Raw genomic sequence first — 20244 nt, 5'->3', positions numbered from 1 at the left:
GTGCTTCAGTCAGTACAGTCTTTATATAATTCAGAATTGCTATTTCTTGTTGAAAGCTGTCACCGTACCTAGGTAATTGTTGCATTTACATCTGTCCTTGTAAGACTGCATTGATCGCAGACTTTATGCATGCATACTGTTGGTTTGCAAGAACAAACACTAACAGGGTTTGGTCATGTATTAAGATTGAATGACTTACTACACTCTGTTTGGCACAGTTAATCTAGTCTAGTTGCACTTAGCCTAAAGGTGCAACTGGTTTTTCCATGCCATTCTGCATATCTGATGAGGGTGCACTTGATCACACTGTCCACATTACCTACAAAGATATTAAATAACACCGGTCCCAGCACCAATCCTTGAGGAGCTGGGATCCACTTGGATGTCAAGCCATTGCCCACAACTCTCTGAGCGTGGCCATCCTGCCAATTGCTTATCCAGTGAGTGGTCCATCCATCAAATCCATTTTTCTCCAATTTAGTGTCCAGGATGTCATGCGGGACAGGGTCAAATGCTTTGCACAGGTCTAGGCAGTTGGCGTCAGTTGCTCTTCCTTTATCCACTGACGCCATAACCATAACTCCATCATAAAAGGCCACCAAGTCTGTCAGACATGACTTGCCCTTGGCAAACCCATGTTGGTTACCACCAATCAATTTGCCTTTATTTTTCCTGTGCCTTAGTAGGGCCTATGGCAGGATCTGTTCATGGAACAGAGGTGAGACTGACCAGCCTGCAGCTCCCTGATCTTCTTTTTGTCCCTTCTTGAAAATGGGAGTTATGTTTCCTCTTTTCCAATTAGCGGGAACTCACCAGGTTGTCATGACCTTCCAAATATGTTGGATAGCAGCTTGGCAACTTTATCTGCCTGTTCCCCCAGAACCTGTGGGTAGATCTCATGGGGTCCCATGGACTTGTGCCCTTCAGGCTCTTCAGCTGGTCTTGAATCTGATCTTCACTTACAGTGGGCAGATCTTTCTTCTCTGAGTTCTTACCTTTGCTTTCTGCAGCTTGGGTGGTGTGGCTGGAGCCCTTGCCTGTGAAGGCTGAGTCAAAGTCGTCATTGAGCCCCTCAGCTTTCTCCATGACCCTCATAACCAAGTCTCCAGTTCCCTTCTGGAGAGCGCCCACATCTCCCATGGCCTTCTTTTCATCACTGATATACTATTGAAATTCTTCTTGTTCCCCTTAATGTCCCTGGCTAGATTTAATTCTATCTGGGTTTCAGCTTTCCTAACCTGATCCCCAGCTGCTCGGACAACTTCTCTGTGGTCCTCCCAGGTAACCTGTTCCTTCTTCCACCCCCTATAGACTTTTTTTTTGCATTTAACTATGTCACGGAAATGATTTCAAACTAAACAAGGGGAGATTTAGATTCAATATAAAGCAGAAGATTTTCACAGTAAGGGTGGTGAGGTGCTGGAACAAGTTGCCTTGTGATATGGTGGATGCCCCATCCCTGCAGGCATTCAACGTTAGGCTGGAGCAGGCTATGAGCATCCTCATCTGTCTGTAGATGTCCCTGTTCTCTTGCAGGGACTAGATGACCTTTAGAAATCCCTTCCAACTCAAACGATTCTATGAATCTATGATTCTATCTTACATTTGGCTTTGGTTAGCAAAATTCCACTTTAACTTTCCAGCAGTAAGTACCAGATTTGCATAGTTTTGTGATCTTTACATTGGTTTCAATACTCAGTGTTATTTCTGCTGCGGTCTTGATATGTCAACTGTTGCTAGCATCTTACATTTCAATTCTGGGGGAAATCAACCACTCAGTGAAAAAATTCCATGTATGATCACTCAGTCTGTTGTTCTGGACAGAGACTTTAATCCAAAGCAAGCAATAGAGTCTCCGATTTCTGAACGTGCTTAAGCATTTTCACAGCATTTTTATTATCACCCTAGGAATAACAGGTAGCAATTGTAATGTAATCTAAGCCAACTTGCCTTCAGTGATAGTAAGTGTACATTGAGTACCTCGAGTACTGTGTCCAGTTTTGGGCCCCTCACTGCAAGAAAGACATTGAGGCCCTGGAACGTGTTCAAAGGAGGGCAACAAAGCTGGTGAGGGGTCTGGAACACAGGCCATATGAGGAGAGGCTGAAGGAGCTGGGAATGTTCAGTCTGGAGAAGAGGAGGCTCAGGGGAGACCTCATTGCTCTCTATAACTTCCTGAAGGAAGGTTGCAGTGAGCTGGGAGTCGGCCTCTTCTCTCGTGTCATTAGTGATAGGACCAGAGGGAATGGTTTCAAGCTCCAGCAGGGGAGATTCAGGCTGGACATTAGGAAGTATTACTTTTCAGAAAGGGTGTTCAGGCAGTGGAATGGACTGCCCAGGAAGGTGGTGGAGTCACCGACCCTGGGAGTGTTCAAGGAAAGACTGGATGTTGTGAGGGACATGGTTTAGTGGGAGCTATTGGTAATAGGTGAATGGTTGGACTGGGTGATCTTTTAGGTCTTTTCCAACCTTGGTGATTCTATGATTCTATGATTCTACACGCTTTTCATGAACCCAAGCTGACTAGGCCTTATCTCCTGGTTGTCCCGCACACGCCATAGGACTGCAGTGAAGACAATCTGCTCAGTGACCTTCTCTAGTACTGAGGTCATGCTGATAGGCCCATAGTTCCCTGGATCCTCATTCATGTAGATGTGTGTCACATTAGCAAATCTACAGTCATCTTGGACCTCCATAGTTGACCAGAAGTGCTAATAAATGATGGAAAGTGGTTCAGCAATCACTTTTGCCAGCTCCCTCAATACCCTTGGGTGGATCCCATTTGGTCCCATGCATTTGTGACAGTCCAGGTGGAGTAGCACATTGCTAACAGTTTCCTCCTGAATTGTGGGTAGGTTATTCAGCTCCCCATCCCTGTCTTTCATCTCAGGGGGCTGAGTACCCTGAGGATAACTGGCCTGACTATTAAAGACAGAAGTAAAGAAGGCTCTGAGAAAGACAACCTTTTCCTTGCTCTCAGTGAAAACCTTCTCCATCATGTACTGTGAAGCCAGGAGATTCTCCCTGGCCTTCCTCTTTGCTGTTAGTATATTTGTAAAACAATTTTTTACTATCTTTAACAATGGTGGCCAGGTTAATTTCTTACTGGACTTTTGCTTTTCTAATTTTCCCTCTAGACAAATCCGTGTTTGCATTGAAATTTGCATTTCATTTCAATAAAAATTGGGTACATGCTTTTGAGAGTATTCCTTCACCTTCATTCTGATACACTGTGCACCCAAATGTAATATCCACTGCCCATTTATAGCTTTTGAAGGAGGTAATTATAAAAAGATTGAGCTCTTCAAACAAGTATGTATCTCTTCTCTCCTCTGAGCACTCAACAAGAAAATGCAAGCAATAGTCTTTCACTTCTCTCAACATACTTACTGCCTGTTAACACATTGGCTACATTTGTCAAATTACCTTGGTACAAGAATGTATTATTTCCCTTTAAAAGCTTAATCACACATACCTTTTCAGAAAATCACATAGAATCACAGTTTTGCTGAAACTGGCAGAGTTCTCTGGAGAGGTACATATCGCATTACACTGAAAAATATTTTGTATACTATCTCTTAGGTTCTTCATAACTTGAAGACGACTTTACTACCAAAGTCCAAAGGCACTTTGCTGTCTTTTTTGGAATGAATATGGTTTGGAATTATTCAAACAGTTGGCTGGTAATTGAAGAAGGTTGTATAATGACTTATGCAGGCCAACATTTAAAATATCAGGATGTTATGCCTATTTACCTCTGCTGAGAGGGGTAAATCCAATTCTCAACAGCCTCCTTAGCTCTTCGAGGCGTCCTAATATCCTAACCAGTCTCCCATCAGCGAGATGGGACCAGCCTTTATAGAAATGGTTGGAACAGAACTGTCTTCCAACACAATCATTTAGCTGGCCTAATTACAAATTTTTATAAATTTATCCTGAAAATATGACATTTTCTCCCACAAATAACAGTTTTCTCCTGAAAAAATTGCATTCTCTCCCAGAAATACAAGCTTTGTAGAAAAATATAACATTTCCTGAGAGAAACACCAGTTTTCTCCCATCAATATGATGTTTTCTCCCACTAATACCGGTTTTCTCCAAAAATATGACATTTCCTGCCTGAAATACCAGTTTTCTCACCCAAACTATGACATTTTCTCCCAGAAATTCCACTTTTCTTCTTAAAAATATCACTTTTTCCTCTCAGAAATACCAGTTTTCTCCCCCAAAATATGACACTTTCTCCCAAAAATACCACTATTTCCGAAAAGATACGTCATTTTCTTCCAGAAATATCAGTTCTTTCCACATAAATACGATACTTTCACCCAGAAATATTAACTCTCTCCCAAAAATATCACATTTTCTGCCTGAAACACCAGTTTTTCCCCCAAAATATAACAGAAGGGAGGGACATTTCTGTGTAAGAAAAAAAACAGATGGAATGAAGCATAGTGTGCTGAAACTGAGAAGGAAGGAAGGCATGGCCGGGTTGAAAGCCAAAAGGAAGAAGTCTTGCTGAGCCAAAAAGCAGAAGGAAAGGGTCTTGCTGGGGTAAAATACAGAGGAATGGAGGGTTGCTATTCCAAAAGCCAGAAGGAGGGTTGCCAGACTGGGTTTTGATGTGCCTCAACCCTGAAGGAAGGGGGCAATTAGTAAGATAAGTGATGAATGCATTGAGGAGTGCTAGCAGTTGAACTGCAAGAGAGAAAACAAAGTGAAGACCAAATCGCTCCTTACCGGACTGTGGAGAGAAACCTCCCTCACCAGAGGGAAACAGCCAGCTGGTCACACTTTCTCGTCTGCAAGTGACCGGTGTGAATAGTGGTTCTCTGCAAATGCTGCTTTCTGCTGAGAAGGGTGGAGTCGGGCAATTCTGTAGCCAAAAAAGTGCAACTTCAACCGGCTGCCTTCCTCCGAGGATGGGATTTTTCTTTGCAGCTGAGACAGGAGAAATTATGCTTTCAGCTCGTTTTCTCTCTGAAAGCATGACTCCTAGCACTACTTCAACACACCTTCCCCTTTATTTAGTGAGAGTTCATTTCTTTTCTTTCTCCATTGTAACACTCTTAGTTTCTCTGATGATAGAAAAAAAGGAATGAAAATTTGCTGGAAGACAGATGATGAGTACGTTGAGGAGGGCTAGGCATTGCGCTGTCAGAGAGAAAACAAGCTGAAGTCCATATTGCTCCTTTGGAGTTACTTGGAGCGCACTCAGTCGGTTCCGTAGCCGTAAAAGTGCAAGGAGTGCAGCAAATCAGAAAGAAGCTGCCTTGCTGGACTGAAACTCAGAAGGAAGGGGTCTTGCTGGTCCATACCCAGAAAACAGCAGGTGTACTGTGCCACAAAGCAAAAGAATGCTGCTTGCTGGGTCCAAAACTAGAAGAAACCGGGAGTGCAGGGCCACAGACCTAATAGAATGGGTCTTGCTAGGCTGAAACGTAAAAGTAGAGCTTGTTGTGTCAATACCAATGCTGGGCCACAAACTGGAAGGAAGGAGGTTTGCTGGGCCAAAATACTTAGAAAAAGGGATTGATGTCCAGAAAACCATATGGAAGAGGTGTTGCTGGCTCTAACCCAGAAGGAAAGTGGCTTGCTGGGCCAAAATCCAGAAGGAAGTGGACTTGCTGGCCAGAAATGCAAAACAGCTGGGACTTGCTGGCCCAAAACCCATAAGGAAAGGGGCTTTGCTGTGTAGGAGGTGGGCATGCTGGACCAAAACCCAGGAGACAGAAGGGACATGCTGGGCATCAACCCATAAGGAAGGGGGATTCTAAGCCCAAAGCCAGAAGGAATATTTCTTGATATGCAGAAACCCAGACAGATGGGGGCTTGCAGGGCTCCATGCCAGTGGGTTAGCTGGAGGGAAATCCAGAGGAAAGGGGGCCTGTTGATCAAAACCCAGAAGGAGGGCTTGCTAGGCAGAAACCTGTAAGGGAGAGTTCTTTCTGTGCCAAAAACCAGAAGGAAGGAAGCTTGCGGGTTTGAAATCCAAAAGGCTGCTGTCCGTCTGGGTCAAAATGCAGAAGGAAGGGTGCTTGCTGTGCTGAAATTGAGAAGGAAGGGCGCCTGCCGGGGTGAAAAGCAGAAGAACTGGAGCTTGTGGTGCACTTACACAGGAGTTGTAGCTGAGCTGAAAACCAGGAGTAGAGCATGCTGTGTCCAAACCCAGACGGAAGAGGGCAGTGCTGGGCCAGAAACCAGAAGGAAGGAGGCTGGCTGGGCTGAAACGCAGAAGTAAGGGGCTTGCTTGACCAAAACCCAGAAAGAGGTCTTCCAGGACAGAAACCTAGAAGGTAGGGGGCATTCTTAGCCTAAAGCCGGAGAGAACAGTACTTGACATGTTGAAACCCAGATGCACGGGTGCATGCTGGGCCCCATGCCAGATGGAAGTGGAATAGCTGGTGCGAAATGCTGAAGGAAAGGTGCTTGCTGCGCCAAAACCCGGAAGTGACCTGACTCAGCATCAGCTGGTTCAAGCTGGAGAAAAGCCTTATCTCTGTGTGGGAAGAGTTGGAGACACTTCAGCAAGAAATTAGCAGCTGAATAGAGCAATGTTTACAGCAACTCCTGCAGGGCATTCTTCACTCTTGCATTAGAAATGGGATAAAGGAAAGAATAATCCAAGCAGGTCTGGGAAATCCTGCAGGGAACTTGAGGCACAGCTACAGACACTACAGACAACAATGTGATATTTCTCCAGTGCATGGAGTAACAATGCCCTATTTTCATTTTCTGAGAATCACTAATGAGGGAGGAGGAGGTATTCTCACACGGTGAAGTGAAGTTATAAAAAACAGCAGGGTGTATGGAGACAGTAGGGCAGCAAAAGTGGGGCATCAGCGACATTAGGATCTTTGGAGAGTTAAAAGAAAGTATCTGGGTGCTGGGCTGGTGTCTAGCTAGGGTATCTGGAGCAGATGCCCAAACAGAAAGGCAATTTTACCTTGTTCAGTTATGAGGAAGCATAGTATTACATATTTTAGAACTGTTGTAATAATTATTTACCCTTTATTAGTGAGCTTTAGCTTCTAATCATTTAAGATCCAGGGCCTTACATAGTTGGTTGCCTTCACCTTCTGTCCCTTGATGGAAATCAAATATCTAGACCTCCTATCCCTCAACTTAGAGTCACGACAAGCTAACATTTTAAACATTTTATCTTCATTTCTTTTTCTCTGTGATGGTTTGGGGACTGTAATTCATCCATCCTACACAATGTGATAATTTCAGGAGAGATTCTCACTGAGAGATAGGCATCACGAGCACAGGACAAAGATGTGGTTCCTGCCTCAGTCAGTTTACAACATAAGCCTCCAATGTAATGTACCAAGTGTTTTTTTCTAAGGTGGAAAAAGCACTCTTTTATAAGGTCATCCTGCTTTTATATTTTACTTGCACTATTATTCTTGTGCTACTATCAATTAAATGCAAAGAAAAATAAAAAATATCACTGTATAAATCATAAAAAGGCCCTTTTTATGGGCTAAGGACAAAAGCTTGTTTCACGAGAACTGTGTTTTTGCTTATATGAAACAATCCCTCGTCAGTCTGCCCTTCCAACAACAGCACCATGGCTCCAGACAAATTAACTTACACACCACTGTTATGGATGGTAGCATGTTGTACAATGGAAGGTCACATCTGAGAGCCCTGCTTTGATTACTCACCATATGGGAAAGGTTTCATTTTTGCATGACTGAGTTATGGAAGTGAGAGGCATTAAGAATCCTCTGCTGGTATACAGTGCTGGACTACAGAGAGAAAAAAGAATATAAAGGAGTTAGTATACTATTTCTATGTCACAGCATCACCTTTGGTAGTTCTATTGCTGGATCTGCAATGGCACACAACAATGTATTTACGTACTGGGACTAAAGGACTTCTCCTCCACCCTTCTATTAAGACTAATTGTCAAAACACTGGTTCTTGGGAGATTTGGTAATACTATGAAGCTGCACATCTTGCTCCCTACAAGGGACTGACTGCCTGCTGAAGTTTGAGTTTGATATCTGTGGCCTGTGCCAGGAATAGATCCTACGGAGATGATGTGTGATTGAGCTTGCTTCTATCCATTGTTCATGGCAATTTCAAGGAGAACAGGCCACTCCTGTGGAGGTGATTTCAGGAACAAGTGATCACTTTTCTACTACTAAATGTGGGGGCTACTAAAAATTTAATATATGTATATATATTTTTTTAATTAAGGCCTTTCAGAGTGGTAGCATGGATAGCATAGCTGTATTTTGGTCTTGTGCCACCATGGGTCGGAAAAGAATCTGTATTTTCAAGGACTAAATAGGTCACTGATATTAAGGATCAAAACTGGATAAAAGCTGGGTTAGAGCAACTCCTGCTGAAGTACGCAATCAGCACTGTGCTCTCAAGGTAGGTCCTATCAAGTTGTGTTATGCTGGCCAATACTGCACAGATTCTTAGGATAAGAATAACATATACTTTGGCCTGATTTGCTAGAGGAGGGGTGGAAGAGGCAAAGCCCAAGGGAGAATTGTTTCTCTTCTTGTTGTGAAAAACAGCAGTAGGATTTGCTTCCTGTCCCCAGCAACCCCTCTTAAGGACAGCTTCTTTAGGCTAAAGATGATTCCCTGTCCACAGACAGAGCAAGCAGCTAGTTGCAGCCCCCCACATCTCACTGTTTGGAAGAGGTAGATTGAGCATTAGAAAACTTCTAGCACTAAAGTATAGGCCTTTACTAAACTTCCTTACAAAATGGTTGCAGATTGTTCACAATGAGATGTTGAGGCAGAGCCTAATATAAGCTAGAGTGAGAATATCTGCCAGATATTCTATTTTTCAGAACATTCTGACCAGGTGGGTAAACACTGATACTACCTACGGTGGATAGGCAGGATAGCAAAAGCCTAGTATACACTATTCTCCTGCCCCCTTGAAAAAAGGGGAACTTCTGGTGGCCCAAGTACATTGTCCTTCTGTCCTCTTGATGAATAGAAAACAACCTGTGGGCCTAGTAAATGTCCTCCTGTCCCCTTTGAAAAATGAAAAATGACAGGTGAGTGATAAACCTTATATGTAAACACACCTTAGCAACTGTGTCTAGTACGCTATGTGCCTGAAATGCTCAGCCAATGAATAACAGGAGAGATACACTTAGTAGGAAGGATATAAAGGAGTATAGATTTCACTAATTAAGCGCACAATTTCTTTTTTGCCACAAGGTGGCGTGCGCCCACTTTTACAGTAACGAATAAACTTCGTCACTTCACAAAGATCTGTGTCTGATTGGAAATTATTGATTTTGAGCGTTTCTCACACTGTTGGCATGAGGCAACATGACTCTTGTGCTCCAGAATGAACAAGCAGCTAATCATCCTCCTCCCCTGGCTGCACATGCTAAGGTGCTGCAGCTGCATGCCTGGGTATATGTGCAATTCTTTCTGTATCCAGCTCTTACACAGCAATAGGATTGAACCCTAGGGCTATTTGGCAAGCTCTTCAATTGCAGCCTGCTTGTCCTTTCAGCTTTGTTTTCTATGCTAGATTTTGCTGAGGTCCTATTGTCTGAACAGCTTTGGCTAGCACAAAACAACCCGCAGCATTGTGCCTTTGTATTTCACCTTTCTCTTGCAGTCATTTATTTCTAGAGCTCACAATGAACCTCAGGATAACCGACCTACCTGAATACAAAGGGAGCAGGAGATAGAAGTTTCCTGGTTGTTCTGGCAGAAAATGATTTGTTGTCAGCATTCCTTTTAGAAATAACTTGAAGTGTCATAGATAAGCACCCAACAGTTCATTGCCCCAAACACCCACATAAATGAAAAAGGAAGAGGAAGACTGAGAAAGCACCTGTCTGCACAGCTGTCATCCCTGCTGTTCTCCTGTCACTACACTGGCAGAGTGGCAGAGCACAACATAGCAAACCCCAATTTTCCAGCTTACCAATAGGCCTGCTGGCAAAAATGTCCCTCTCCGTCCCAGGAGGCCAACTTTGGAGATCCCTCATGCAGCTTTTCTGCAGGAAGAACTTTCTTCTTAAACTTCAAGAGCCCTGTGGAAGTAACAAGAGGTAACAGCGGCTAACAGTTATTGAATGTATGAAGCCAGACAGATTGAGTTCTGGATGGGGCCCCAAAAGATAAAGAGTACGTAAGAGCAAAGCTGTTAGTAAATTAGTTTCCAGTTCAAGAGAGGCAGTGTTCAGGACGAAGCTCTTAAGAACAGGATCCCAGTCAGACTGCTACAGAGACCTTGGCACAGCTTCACTGCTTGGACCAGACTTTACACGATCCTTAGGACCCTTTCCCATACACACATCACCTGTGCTCCTGCGCTGCAGCCCACACTGTTCTCAGCAATGCTGCCACAGATATTTGAAAGCTGTATCTAAAATCATCAAAGGATTTGGAGAAGAAGATAGCTTTTTGCATTCCTCTTGCAATTCAGGATCACAAATGCAGAAATTCAGATCACTGCACAAAACAGAGCTACACTATTGGCCTGTCAAAAATCGCCTGGGAACTGCATTGTAGGATTTCAGTCTGTAAGAGACACTTTCTAGTAACAAGCAATATGTAGTGTCTATTGCATGTAACATGCCAATGGGGAGAAAGATTTCCTCAAAACTGTAACTGGTCTAGAAATGCCCTACCTAATTTGGCAGAAAGGAAGAGTTATTTGGAAATATTTGCATAACTAGCTTTTGGTAAGCTTTTTTGAAACTGTTTTACATTATTCATAATAGTGAGACTAATGCTATGAACTCTGGATTCCCAGAAATTAACGAATTTGATGATGGAGTAGAGGTAAGCCTACAAAAAGCTTTCTCATCTTTCTCTTCATTTGAAATCTCATTCCCAAATACAGTTGTTTTGTCTCCATAATGTGTTTCTGTACTTCTGCAGCCATATTAGTAACGTGTGGCACTGCTTTTGAGTTGGTTTTGGTTTTATGATCCTTGTTTAGAGTTATTACTTTGTATTAGTTACACTTGTGAACCCTTTTTAGGTAGCCCATGGACCTCCTGATGTGCATGGACAACAGATGAGAAATTACTGCAATAATCTTATTCAGTGAAAGGCACCTATTCAGATACTGTGTGAATAGTACGAATTGCAGGAAATGCCACCTTTTCCTTGTACTAATTGAAGGTCCCAGATTCACATTATTTACCTGTGGGGCCACTTCCATATACGTCTCCATATATTAGTCAGGTAGGAATGGGGCTTGAAAAGCAATGCTCAACATGAAGGAATTAGATGCCATGTTGCACAAGGTATATCAAATGTAATTTTTGCAGTTTTGGCTGAGGAAAATCTTCCTAAAGATTTAAGAACTCACTACTATTTCACTGGAAATGCAGTCATTAAGTTGCCAAATATTATTGGAGAGTAGGAAACAAATTACTTTGACTACAGTATGTACTACCAAAGGCTGGGTAATTGCTTCAGAGAATATATCCCCCATAGGTATAGTTCCTTTTTTCCCCAATATTTACTCAAACAAACCTCTTCCTTATTAAAGTTCATATTTTATTAATCTTGAATAAAAATTCATTTAATTGAATTAGAATAAGCTTTAAGCTATTGCTTTCTGTCTTGTAAAACAACACATAAGAAAATAAATGTGAAATTTTGGGTTTCATTTTGCTCATTTCTGAGGGGAGTCAGTGAACAAAACGCCCTGGGAATCTGACTTCAAGGACAAGGAAGGTGAGCAGAGCTGGCAGATCTTTAAGAAAGCTTTCCTTACAGCACAAGAGTTCTCTATCCCTAGGCATAGGAAATCAGGAAAGGAAGGCAAGAGACTGACATGGCTAAACCAAGACCTCCTGGTCAAACAGAAGATCAAAAAGAAAATACACAGGCAGTGGAAGCAGGGACAAGTAACCTGGAAGAAGTACAGGGATGCTGCTAGGCTGTGCAGAATCAGGAAGGCCAAAGCCCAGCTGGAACTGGACTTGGCAAGGGGTATAAAGAAAAATAAGAAAGGTTTCTACAGCGAGAAAGGAAAGTCAAAGAGGGTGTATCCTCACTAGTGAGCAACACAGGCAAGCTAGTAACAATAAACAAGGAAAAGGCTGAGGCATTCAGGTTCACAACTGCCTGTGGAACCTGCTCAAGGATAAATCCACGGGTCATAATGAGATGTATCCTAGAGTTCTTGAAGGAATTTGCTGACATAGCCGCTCTTGTTATTTGAAAAGTCCTGGAGGTCAGGTGAAGACCACAGTGATTGGAAAAAGGCAACATCACATCCATTTTTAAGAAGTGAAGAAAGGATGACTCAGGGAACTACCAACTAATTAGCCTCACCTCTGTGCCAGAAAAGACCACAAAGCAGATCCTCCTGGAAGCTATGTGTATGGGAACTTTTGAATGACAGCCTGAACCTCTGATTGACCACCTGAGGCAAGCACTGACACAGCCATGGGAGAACAGGTGAAGGCAATTCACCTGTGTGACTGGAAAGGGTGGAGACTGGCTCCATCTCTCCTAGACCCCATTTAAGAGCTGACTTCCACTAAGGAAGGATCTCTTTCTGGAGATTGCTTGCTTGCTTGCTTTTTTTTTTTTTTTTTTTTTTTTTTTTTTTTTTTTTTTTTTTGTGTGTGTGAGGCTAGGATCCAGGTGAGTATTTTAATTTTTATAATCCCTTTCCACTGCGATAATCCTTCTAGTTATGCTGCCTGTAGAATACCAGCCTAACTACACCACTCTGCTAATGGTATATTACTTGAATGCACACTGTGCTAAGGCACATAGAAGAGAGGGAGGTGATACAGGATAGCCAGCATGACTTCATTAATGTCAGGTCCTGCCTGACCAATCTAATGACCATTTATCATGGTGTTGCTCTGTCAGTGGACAATGGAAAAGCCACTGATGTCATCTGTCTTGACTTCAGTACTGTCTCTGACATGCTCCCATATCACTTTCTCCAAATTTGAAAGATATAGATTTTTTGTAATGGACCTTTTGATGGATGAGCAACTGGTTGCAAGATTGCACCCAAAGAATGATGGTCAATGGCTCACTGATCAGATGAAGGTTGGTGTCCCTCAGGGAACTGTACAGGAATAGGTGCTGTTTAATGTCTTCATCAATTACCTCAACAGTGGGATTGAGTTCTCCCTCAGCAAGATTGCAGATTATGTCAAATTGTGTGATGATGTCAACATGCCTGAGGGATGGGATGTCATCCAGAATGATCCAGACAGCTTTGAGCAGTGGGTCTGGGTGAACCTCATGAGGTAATCCCCACTATCAATACAAGCTGGAGTATAAAAGAATAGAGCACAGCCCTGCTGAAAAGGACTTGGGGGCACTGGGGGATGGCAGGCTGGACTTGAGCCAGCAATGTGCCCTAGCAGCCTGGTTAAAGCCAATCATATTCTGGATTGCATCAAAAAAAGTGTGGTCAGCAAGTCAAGAGAGGTGATCCTGTGTCCTCAGTACAGGAGAGATATTGACCTGTTGGAGTGTATCCAGAGGAGGGCCACAAAAACTGTTCAAGGGATGGAACATCTCCCCTACAAGGACAGGCTGAAAGAACCGGGGCTGTTCAGCCTGGAGAAGAAAAAGCTCTGGGGAGACTTGATAGCAGCCTTTCAGTACCTAAAGGGGGCTACAAGGAAGAAGGGTCTACTGTAATATATGACAAGGGAAATTGTCCATAACTAAAAAGAAGGAAGATTTTTGATTGGATGTAAGGAAAAAGCTTTTGAAAACAAATGTGAGGCACTGGAACAGGTTGCCCAGAGGTGTGAATGCCCAGTCCCTGAAGATAATGAAGATCAGGCTGTACCATGCTTTGAGTAACCCAATCTATCTGTCTAGATGTCCCTGTTCATTGCAGGGGAATGTGACTAGGTGATCTAAAAGGGTCCCTTCCAACTCTAACAATTCTATAATTCTATATGAAGTCATAGGTAGGAGATACATTGTTGGTTCTTTCTTCTTTCCCTATTTTTCTCTGCTTGCTGCTATGAACAGTTCATGCTGGCTTGCTACATCTGCTCAGATGACAATATTTGCATTCTCAGCAAAGTAACTGATGATCTACTTTGCCTGCTTTTGCTACTAGTGGCTGGCCATTCCTCCCTTCAATTCAAGAAAAATCAGAAAAGGTCAATGAAGCCAGAATTTGCTCATGTAAAGCAAAACCCCTTCTGAAGCCCTAGCATGAACAGTGACACCCATCTGGATTGCACTGCAAAAGCTGCAGCTGTGACTGCACCTGGAAAAATCTCACCACAGGCCCCCAGTCAGAAACAAAGCCGGAACCATGTTTGTTCCTTTTAAAGTAGGCAGTAGCTTATAACAAGGTGAACTGTTGGGCAATGACAGGGCTAAATGGATGCATGCAAACAAAAATACACTTTTTGGCTCCTTATGTAGCTGATATGCAGGGAGACTCTAGCTGAGCTTGGAGACTCCAGGTGAGCCCTTTCTCTTGTATTTCTAACAGTAGACTGTCTCTTGCAGAGAGCCTGAAGTCCTATCCTTTTCTCTGAAGTTTCTCATAAGCACCTATAAGAAAGCAGTGTGTAGCAAGCAAGCCATCTAGAACAATGGCCCTGTTTGTACATCAGTCAAGACCACTGCTATTATTTTGGAAGAAACGTCTGCAACACAGTAAACAAGCCACTAGTTCTTAATCTATTTTCTTAGGATATGCATGCTCCCTGACAATACAGATTACTGTTTCAGGACTACTGTTATAAATACATATCATTTCAGTAATTTGGTTTTATAACAAGTTTCACATAGGAAAACATATCTAGCCCTGTAATCCAGTTCTGAATTTTCTTAACTCCTTCAGTTATTCCTGAGTTATTCAGTTATTCCTGAACTTAATTTGGAACAATTTTCAGGAAAGATCTCAGAAACCAGTACTTGATTATGTTAACTGTATTTCTTGAACTTCAAGGACAAGCAACACCCCGCCAGTCAATAGTAGATATTTGCTATTACAGTTGTATTCACAATTGTAATAGAAGCAGATTTGGATTAAGACAGGCCCAAACCCATTTCCAGAAATGAGGAGCTACTGTGAGAGTACACAAAAGCTCAACATATGCTGCTTTCTATCTGCTGCCATGTAGGGAAATCAGAGCATGACAGGCACCTGAATCTGAAGGGGGGGGGGGGGAAGGGCAGCTCAAATCTGCATCTCTGGAAGATGGTTTCCATTCTGAAACAGTTTAATATTTCATTAACTTCTTTCTGCCCCGCCACGGTGAATCCAAAGAGATGACTATAGGAATCTAGATGTAAGTCATGACAATATTGCTAAGGCTATATTCAAGATAGTAACAAAAAAGCTGAGTGGACTGTGTAATCCTGGCAATATATTCTTTTTTGCTCAAGTACTTGCTCTAATTGAGTAAGGTGCTGACACCTACAAACCCAAGAAAAGCATGGAACCTGTAGCACTACCAGCACTGGCTCTTAAATTTCCTCACAGAGTCCATCAGCTATTGGCCAAAAATGTTGACTCACTGTAGCTCATACTGCTCGAGAGGATGAGGAGGAGTACTCCCAGCATGGGATTGGACCTCTTCTGTTCATAATGTGGTGCTCCAGACATGCAGAGTTCTAAAACAAAACCACTTGTACTGCAAGGGTGGCTAAACTAGTACAGGTTGCTAAGAGAAGTCATGGAGTCTATGCTCTTGGAGATGTTTAAAACCATCTGTTCTGATCATGATCCCGAGCAGCCTGCTCCAGCTAATCCTGATCTGAAAGGGGAGCCTGAGCTGTCTGATCTTCAGAGGTGCCTTCTAATCCCATTGATTCTGAGCTCATAGCATACTTATTCTTCACTGACCTTTCTTTTGTGCTACTGATGGAAGAAGTACCTCAATTGCATTTCAGGAATTTTCATGCAGGCACACAAGTTAAGTTACAGAAGGAGAGCTGTCCCACGGAAGGATGTAGATACTGCGACACCGAGAGCTGCATGTTATTATTTTTAGGCATTTCTTCCCCTTAGACAACACACAAAGAAAACTTAGGTGCTCCAATTCCCTGTGCAATAGATAGGGAAAGCAAGATATCTCAAGATATGATTCACAAAAGCAGAAAAGAAAACTGCCTCTAGAGCCACTGGAGGTGCCAAGGAGAAGGATGAAGGTTAAGCCCTTCTTAGACAATAAATCATCCTTTTCTGGATGACAGAGTGCCATTTCTTAGTAGCTACTGGAGTGGGGTTGGAGCTCCATCCCACTGCCTACTGCTAGTTGCTTATAAAAACGCAGCAGGAAGAATCATTGCCTATGTAGATAATGGTCCAAAGGTTTGTGCAACAACCCAAAATACACACCATCCAGAGTTGGTTTCCCTAGTCTCATTTGGGAATTTGGGGTATACATTTCTTCCTAGTTGACTGTAAATGCTGTGATATGGAACAGAAGTCTCAACTGCATAAGCTGCTCCACTATGAAGAAATTATTCATCCACACAACTGAAGGAAAATATTAGTTGTATAAGAAAGCAGTACCAAGCACAGGTAGGATTATCACAGGCTGGGTAGAGGTTTTGCCTGGCCACTTCTGAAATGAGTTTTCCTGACAGAGAGATCTTGCGGGGAAGGGAGAAATGAGGAATACTCAGATGTGGGCTACTGAGTTTCTCAAGTGGTTTGCTCAAACTTCCCCTCTCTTTTGTTCCACAGTGGCCTGGTGGATACGCATCAGCAAGCCTTATGAAAAGGAAAAAAGATTCAGGGAAGGGACAGTACTGAATATCAGTTCAAGGAGACTGCAAATGTATTATAGATAACTCCTTCCTCACTCACCTGTCTAGCAAAATTCTTTACAGTTTTGGATCTAGTCATACTCCTCTTTTCTCTACTGGCCTCTGTCCCACTCTGCCAAGTCAGGGAAACTTCCCTACAGTCTGTCCCCATGGCTACAGTTGTGCTGGTAGATAATGACAGAACTTATTTCACTGAGAACTGATATGCTGTGCCATTCCAGTGCACAGTTAAACATGACAACCACAGTAACCATAGAAAGCTTTTATGCAGCTAGGTTTCCCAGGGATATTTATTTGTGTACTCAGAAAGACAGGATGCCTGAGAATGACTGTTGTGGATTCAGACTTTTGGTACAAATTAGTTTTTCTATTCAAATGCTGCTCAATTTCATCTTTAGTAAGCTGTTTAATTCACTCACTCCTATATGACAGTCCAGGACATAATGTTAGGATCTCTGAGATCTACTGCAGGGGCTGAGCTGTTCTCTATGCTGTGAGGACAACAATTCTAGTACCTGGTGCTTTCCCTTGAAATCCTGGCCATTCGTTGTGGGGAGGAAACACAGAGAAGGGTTCACATATGCAAGAATGACGACCTTAAGCGGCAGGAAGAAAGACTCGGGTAATGAAGAAGGTTGTAAAAAAAAAAAAAAAAAAAAATGTCATAGTTCGTGTTTCTGGAACCACGGATGACAGGGGGCAGGTATGCTGGCTCTGCTGTCGCCTTCAAGACTGAAAAAACAAAAACAAAACCAAACAACAAAACAAAACAAAAACCAAAAAAACAGCGTTAAGTGTGTTTTCCACTCCGAGTTACGCAGAGGAGCATTTTTCGTCGTGCTCCGAACCACCGCACAGCCAGCTCCAACACCGAGATGACTCCAGTGTGAGAGCTCACCAGGAAGAGGACGAAGACGACTCTCCTCGCGCCCAGCCCCGCACCCACCAGCGGGGGTGCGAGCCCCGCTGTCAGCCCCGCACGCCAATCAGGCAGCCTGCCTGCCTTCCTGTAGGTGTGTCCGGCTCACCTGGGAGCCGCGGTGCTGATGACATACCTGCAGCCCTGCGGGAAGCGCAGAGATCTGAGTCTGCTGTAGCCCAGGGCAGGGGGGTCCCAGCCTGAGCGGTGCTGGGGGTAGCGTTGGCCCCGGCCCGGCCGCCGCAGGTAAGGGCACTGTGAGAGTGGCGTTGCTGTTTGCCTGGAGATGCGAAGGCCTGGCGCCGATCCCGCACGGGCCGGGCTGAGACCGGGCTGGAAGGGCGCTGTTCCTGGGGCCGGTGCGATAGGGAGAGGACGGCCGAGAGAGCGGCCCGCCGTTTCAGGATCCGACGGGGAGGAGGCGTAGGAAGAATCTCGGGGGAAGGAAGTCGCCCTCATCCCGCTGTGGGACGACGGGCCTGCTGCCCTCCTCTGGGACGCGGGGCTCGGCCTGATGCGCGTAGGTGTGGATGAATGTGTGGGGAATCGCCGTTCGGGGAAGCCCCGCAGAGCCAGGTGCGGGGATGCCCGCTCTGGTGCCTACAGGGAGAAGGAGCAATGAGCTTATACCCTCGGGGGGCCTTCCGCAGCCTTTTCTTGATGCTCCTGCCCCTCACAGGTAGAAATGTGGGCCCGACCCCGGGCCCGGCAGCTGGAGTGCTTTTCCGCACTGCCGCTGTGCCTCCCACATGAGATTTAGGTCTTGCGCTGGTCACTGGACTGTGGACTTCAGAAACCTTGGTGTCTCAGGGCTGCATTTGAACTCTGGACACCTTGTTTTTCTCTCTGGTTTGCTCATTTGTGTCTTGTGACTTTTATGGCCTGTCATGGAGGAACGGAAGATGAGACGGGTGCTTGCTGCACATTTCCCTTCTCCCCACTTGGAGCTTACCCCAGAGCTGTGGTTACACCCTTGGTGCCTCAAGCAACTTGCCTAGCCTTTCAAGCTCCTGCAGCTCTTCCCCGGCCCACCCAGCACCCTTGTTATCCTTATGCTTTGTGCTTTAACTTACTTTCAGAAGTTGGATGGATCAAATCTGGCAGATAATACAAGGGCAGGGGAGCACCTTTGCCAAGGGATTACTGGATATGGATGCTGTTGCCTTGTCCTTCCCCCTCATTTGCTGGCCAAATCACATCCATAACATGCTACTGAAGTTTTGTGACAGCATTCACTGATGTTTTAGAATTTCTTGAAATCTAAAAGGCTTATTGAAGGTAACTTGTATAAGGATAAAGTCCTCTTAAAAGGTTGCATAGGAGGGAGGTGGCTTGTTTTGGAGTGATTATATAAGTGACCTGGGTTTCTGAAGTGCAGCTGAACTGGGTGAGGAGAAGGCATTGAAAACATGATTTGAAGTTGTTCTACATCTGAATTATTCTTAAGTCTCAGTTGTTAATATTTGGTTTCCATGCACAGTCTCATTTTGCCAGCTCATGGCTGATGAAGTATTTGTAGTCCTATCCGTGCAGTAGCTTGGTAGTCTTGATTAATCTGAGTGGGAAGGGGGATCACATGCTATAATCACTGGTGGCAGCATGGACTAGAACTAAGCCTGGTGCTACTGCTGAAGCTCTGTCTTCTTAATGTCTGAAACTGAGACCTGGGTACTTCCTTTGAGGAACTCTTCTGAGAGCCTTTGATGTTTATAGCCTCATTTCTGGGCCTTGTTTTTTTCATCGTGTTAAACTTGGATATTCTTGCTCTTGTCCCTTGAGCCTTCTTTTTTTTTGTGGATTACTTTTTTTTTTTTTTTTTTTTTTTTTTTCAAGTCCTTTCCAGGTGTGAAAAACAAAATTTTCCTGAGGTTTTTATTTCTTATTTATTTACTTATTTTGTATCATTGCTCCAACTAAAAATCAGCCCACATCCTTGGGAAAAAAAATTGTCTCCATGGCCAGACAGTGCTGGTGCAGAACGGTAGCTTGAAGCCAGGCATGAATAGCCCTTGTGCTAAATTGAATAAAAGAAGGAATCATATATTTAATTCCTATATTTCTGGGCTGAGGCAGTAGGTTGTGGTTGCACAGATCCTCTCAGCTAGCACTGCCACTGGAAGATGCTGTTATGCTACCATTTGTCATCTGTGCCAGTTCCTCAGTCTGGTTTGTTGTGAAGCTACATGTGCATGTGTGCCAGAAGAGAAAGAGCAATGTCGGATGGGAGTAAGGAGGATGGCATCTGTGTCAGTTTTTGACAAATTAGGGAATTTGTGAAACTAAGGCTTGAGGTACAGGAATTGTCACAAGCACAGTCTACCTTAAGTATTTATGGAAGATACATATTTTTCTTTTTTTCTTTCAATATTTCCTTTAAAGCAAGTGTTTAAAACCAGCTGCCCGGATTCACTCATTAGCCCAAGTTTACTCAGTTGCCAGACTTGGTTGGTCAGATGAGTTTAGGTCTATTGCATGGAAGTCCAACCTTTTGGTTTGCCTGAGTTGAACTGAGTGAAGAGGAATTGTCTTGGGCCACGTATAAAACACATGATATCATTAATGTGGATAAGTAACGCAACTTATTTT

At 43.7% G+C, this 20244-nt stretch overlaps 1 long non-coding RNA gene across 1 annotated transcript; it reads right to left on the bottom strand.

The window, feature by feature from the left end:
- Positions 1 to 7588: 7588 nt before the first annotated feature.
- Positions 7589 to 18399, bottom strand: LOC122169133. The gene is made up of 3 exons (XR_006171481.1): positions 17795 to 18399; positions 9922 to 10030; positions 7589 to 7754 (listed from the first exon to the last, which is right to left on the bottom strand). It is a non-coding gene; the product is annotated as an uncharacterized LOC122169133 (long non-coding RNA).
- Positions 18400 to 20244: the final 1845 nt, after the last annotated feature.

This window comes from Centrocercus urophasianus, unplaced genomic scaffold (genome assembly GCF_019232065.1).
Source record: "Centrocercus urophasianus isolate 14NV4802_14NV808 unplaced genomic scaffold, USGS_Curo_1.0 seq_5, whole genome shotgun sequence".
NCBI lineage: Eukaryota > Metazoa > Chordata > Aves > Galliformes > Phasianidae > Centrocercus > Centrocercus urophasianus.
This window is presented reverse-complemented; position numbering and strand designations above follow the sequence as displayed.